General features: G+C 35.2%; 1 long non-coding RNA gene across 1 annotated transcript; it reads right to left on the bottom strand.

Moving 5' to 3' along the window:
* Window positions 1–2,330: 2,330 nt before the first annotated feature.
* LOC149597136 (uncharacterized) lies at window positions 2,331–4,359 on the bottom strand. Its single transcript, XR_016379317.1, has 2 exons — window positions 3,785–4,359; window positions 2,331–3,711 (listed from the first exon to the last, which is right to left on the bottom strand). It is a non-coding gene; the product is annotated as an uncharacterized LOC149597136 (long non-coding RNA).
* Between the last annotated feature and the right edge of the window lie 623 nt (window positions 4,360–4,982).

Here is a 4,982-nt window from a genome sequence, read left to right as displayed (position 1 = left end):
GGAACGTTGTTTTTTCTTAAGCATGCCTTTAAGTTTCAATTAAAAAGAAAAGTTAATATCTGATCCTTCAGTCAAGTGATAACCTCAGTCTTATCGATACTTTTTAGGACTTGATTCTAATCAAGACATTTTTGATTAATATCTGCTCCTTCAGTCTTCATTTTAATTAAGATTGTTAAGAAACTGTTTTACATTTTCAAAATCTACACTAAGCAGAAACATATAAAAATGGGACCGTAACTTTTGCTCAATCAGTCATTTATTTATAATGATACTCCAAAAAATAAAAACGTAACTCATTGAAAGTTTGTATTCTTATTGTAATTAACATAATACAATTTTTTACAACCCTTTATTGAAACGCGAGGCGCTCCCCTAAAAATTCCACAAATAGGACCAAATTGACAGTTTTACACAATTTTTTAAAACGCTGATTTAGCCTATGTCTGTTTAACCTTTAGCTCAAACTTTTCATAAGCCCAATATGAAATTCGGATGTCCTTAAAACTTCTCAACGACGATCCGAGATTTTCAATTTCGAACTTTTTTGTAGCATTAACTAACGTCTGTTTGATATTAAGCTTATAAACCTTAAACACAATATAGTCAGGGCAATGCCGACTCAATTTATAAGGGCTACCCTAAAAGTCCACAAAAGTGATCCAAGATTGTTAATACGCCTAAAAAGTGCCCTCTTCAAAATATGTAGCCGGGGAAAAGAGAGCGTGATCGAGTGGGCTATGCTAGTGGGTATTTTGGTAGTAAGTAACGGGGGTTGGGACTCCAGGCATAGCCCGCTCCATCACGCACTCGACAACGCAAAGCAGCTCGTGCCAGCGTGGGAAATAAGGCGGTAACACAGGGCAAATGACGAGTTTAAAAATCGCCTGGTACAGTTCAAAAATTAAATCGGAGGGGGGGGGGGTCAGTGGTCCACGAGACTACTAAAAAATTCAAGGGTAACCAGAGTCCACCCATTAAAATTCTAATATTTTAATTATCCACTTCCTTAGCTTAGCAGACGACGTGCTCTGGCCAATGGTCACGGACCAGTTTATTTATTCCAAGTCAGGAGGGTCTCTGGTCTAATGTCCAGTTTAAAAAAATCCTTATTTCCCACCCTGACTCGCGCTATAGGGCAAGCAGCTTGCGACGTGTTGCGCGTGATCGAGTAGGCTATGGTCCGGTCAAAAGAAATCTTCAGTTCAGCCAAGAAGTTATATCAGTATCTCAGAGAGAAGATATAAGATGCCTTTGTATTCGCGCGCCATAGTCCCAGTCCCCCTTTCAAAATACAAGGGGGGACGTAAAAGGAGGCGCCGGGCTATTTCGCTCTAGTCAGTCGGAAATTTTCCTCACTCGCGTCGTCGCGCTGACGTGAGTTTTCAAGAACCAATGAGATGCTGGTTGTAATTTAGAGACGGGGATTGACTGCGGACCTACGTTAGGACTGGAAATAAAGCTGGAAATCTGGCGAATTTATATCTTCTCTCTGAGATACTGATATAACTTCTTGGTTCAGCGTTGTAAATAAGGCGGTGGCACAGGGAAAATGACCAGTTTAAAAATTAAATCGGAGGGGGAGCAGTGGACCACAGGACCACTAAGGAAATTCTAGGGTAACCAGGATCCAGACATTATCTCAACTATTTTAATTACCCACTTCTTTAGTTTAGCAGACGCCGCGCCCTGGTCAATGGTCATGGACCAGTTCATTTATTCCTGGGCAGGGGGTCGCTGGCCCAATGTCTAGTTTTAAAAAAATCCCTATTTCCCACCCTGCTTCAGTTGGGAGTCTGACTCCTGGAGCTCCTAAAGTCCAGAGATGCATATGACAAGGATTCATTTCTCATAAGCGAGAATGGCCAACTCTGTTGTGTTAGAGACAGCCTGGCAGCCTGGTATTGTTTTACTTCTAAACAGGCTGGGAAATAAGGATATTTTTTAAACTAGTCCTTTGGACCAGTGACCCCCTAGTGTCTGAAATTATTTACTGGTCTCCGGACTGGTCCCAGCCTTTGCTCTCCAATAGATTTGCAATTAATAAACTGGTCCCGAGGACCAGTAACCCCCACTTCTTGAATTAAAAAACTAGTCCAAGCAATTAATAAACTGGTTTTGGACCAGAGGAAGTGTGCTATTTCCCAGCCTGCTTCTAAAGTTCTAAGTCAGCTGGGTTTTCACCTTTAAAAGTTAATACATCCCTTTAAAAATGTTATTAAATGAATGAATCTATACGGTTGCAGTTATGTCGAAATGAGAGCAATTAAATATGTGTCTTTGATATTTAGCTCTGATAATTTCAGAAACTTAGTAAAAAGTAGTGTTATGTATTTAACCAGAATTTATTTTATTGAAATTTATTAATAATTATTTAATTAAAAAAATTGTAATACTATTTTATGTTTTAAATTTCACAAATAAAATTCAAAACAGTAAACATAGGGCAAAGGTTATATTGTATTATAAATAGCCAGTGGGATTGATTTTAGCTATATCGCAATTAGAGCTCGACATTTTCTATCCATTATCCACAAATTAGTAATTAATTTGAATGAAAATAAGTGGATATCTTTTATTAATTGGGAAATAATGCACACACTTTACATTTAAATTTTAGAAGTTGAATTTATTATTTACTTTTTGTATGTAATATTCAGCATTAATTTGACTAAGACAATTAACTAATTACCTACGAGGAATTAACTAGTATATATGTTTAAAATTATAATTTAATCGTTTCAAAACTAATATGGTTTTGAACCGGTTTTAATAATTTAGTTATTAAAATTTGTGATTATCGATTGGTCAATATTGAAAATCAACCAATGGTGGAACTAATTTTTTTTAAACTCAATGAAACTGAAATATCAATGAATCATCTACTGAAAGAGGTATCAACCTATTATTTTTTTCCAAAAGAAGGTAAATAAGGATTAGATGGCTTGCTGCTTCAAACAAGATTTTTAACCATGAATAGAATATTTTGTTAATTTTAGTCAAATTTAGATATTCGGTAATAGAGTTGATATGAATAAAGCCGTTTTTGCTCATGTCTATTTTAAACTTTAATCACAGATTTCGATTACCATTTCACAAGCATAATAAACACTACTGAAGGGCGCAAATCTATCTGTGATCGGTAATGGTGACCAATATAGCAATTTGCCCAATTAATCAGTTTGAACTTCATTTGCACATTTCTACTCGTTAATTAGAAATGTTGCGAGAAATTTGAATGGAATATAAGTAGATATCTCTTTTAGTAGATAATTTTTGATGATTCATTGAGCTAAAAAATTGGTATCAGTATTTCAATTAAGCTTTGATATCAACAGCGGTTAATTTACGATATGGGCTTATGATAATAGTCTGTTTATAAGATAAAATCATTACATCAAGTGTCACAAGACAGTATCTACCTCCAAAATCGAGTGTTAGTAACTTTAAAACCATCTCCTCGTCACAGGATATCCGAGGGTGAATTTATTATATCATTGATAGTCTAGATAGACAACATAATCTGACAAGGCGCAATAGCTCAGTCAAGTTTTGGCAAGGCCTAATACCGTTTTGCTTGACTGCATGGCGCGGTCAGACTGCATGGCGCGGTCAAATTCCTTTTAAAGCATAGATCATGTAGTATCCACCCTTGATTTTCATTTCGCAACACACGTTGGATTCGTAAACCTCGACGCGCACCACGATTTTCTAGAAGCATTAAAATGTGCAACAACACACTGAGCGCATACATTTTTAATAAATAACATTTCTAAATTCTCACTACAGCTGTTTTCGGGCTGAAGCGACCGAAAGACGGCGATAAATAAAAATTCTTCGGGGGGTAGTTTCGAGGGAACGAAATTCAAATGCAAGGCGCGTCCCATCAACAAACAAAATTGAATTCGTTTTATGCAATTATAATATTGAAATTTTATACAATTAAGTAATATTTAAGAAAACAAAGCACTACTTTCAAAGTCTAAACTTTAATTAAAAGTACGACGATACGAGAAGGCGAAGTAGTAAAGGGCAACGAGAGGTAAACATTTTTTTAAACGGCAAAAATGAACGTTAAGCCAAGGCTTAGCGCAATTTCACCGCCTTAAAAAAAGTGCCTAGTTTAGAAATAGATTGTGGGACAATCAAAAGGTGGAAAATTATGAAATTAGGCTTATATTAAAGCTTGAAACCTACTTTAAATTATATTTAAAATCCATCCATGAGCAAATCCTCAAAAAATATGAAAATGGCAACGAAAAATGACCCACTCTCAAATTTTTTTCCCCTTAAAAAAATGGCGGCCACAAACGGGGTAATTTGTCACGGCGGCAATATTAAAGCAGTCTTATCTCACTATCGATAGGCCATTTCAACCAAAAGGCATTAAAAAAAACAATCGGATTATTAAGACGCAACTATACGTAAAAAAAGGCCAATATTGGTCTCGCTGATATTTACCAATAAAACAGCGTATCCATGCTAAAATATCGCAGATTGGGGTAGTTTTTAAAATTTAAAATTAAACATACTTAAAATTAATTTTTCTCAAAAACCTTAAAAATGGTCCTAGAAAAAGGTTTAAATTTTGATATAAAACCGTTCCCAAACGTAACAAACGAATATTTCATTTCAAAAGGGTTGCGACAAAATGGCTAAATTTGAAAAAAACTCCATGTTATTTCTATGGGAAAATTTAACTTTTTCACCAAAAGGGCTGAATCATTTTATGCAAATGAAAACCACCCTTAGCAACTTTATTTTTTATAAAATAAACTAATGAGTGGATCTTTTTGAAATTTTAACCACATATTGAGGGCCCGAATTGTAGTTCTGTGGAATTTTTTCAAAGCAGTTAATACGATACAAAAAAAGTTATAACCAATCAAAAAACCATCCTTATACATTAAAGTCGGTATGAGGTCTTATCTAAGAGAGCTATCGCTCTCCTAGAATATGTATTTTAAACACTTAGCTTAATA

The sequence above is a fragment of the Phalangium opilio genome, unplaced genomic scaffold, assembly GCF_054372755.1.
Source record: "Phalangium opilio isolate 3A_F unplaced genomic scaffold, DU_Popi_V2 ptg000390l_1, whole genome shotgun sequence".
NCBI classification, from domain to species: Eukaryota; Metazoa; Arthropoda; class Arachnida; order Opiliones; family Phalangiidae; genus Phalangium; species Phalangium opilio.
Note: the sequence above shows the minus strand (reverse complement) of the source record. Positions and strands in the feature narration are given on the sequence as shown.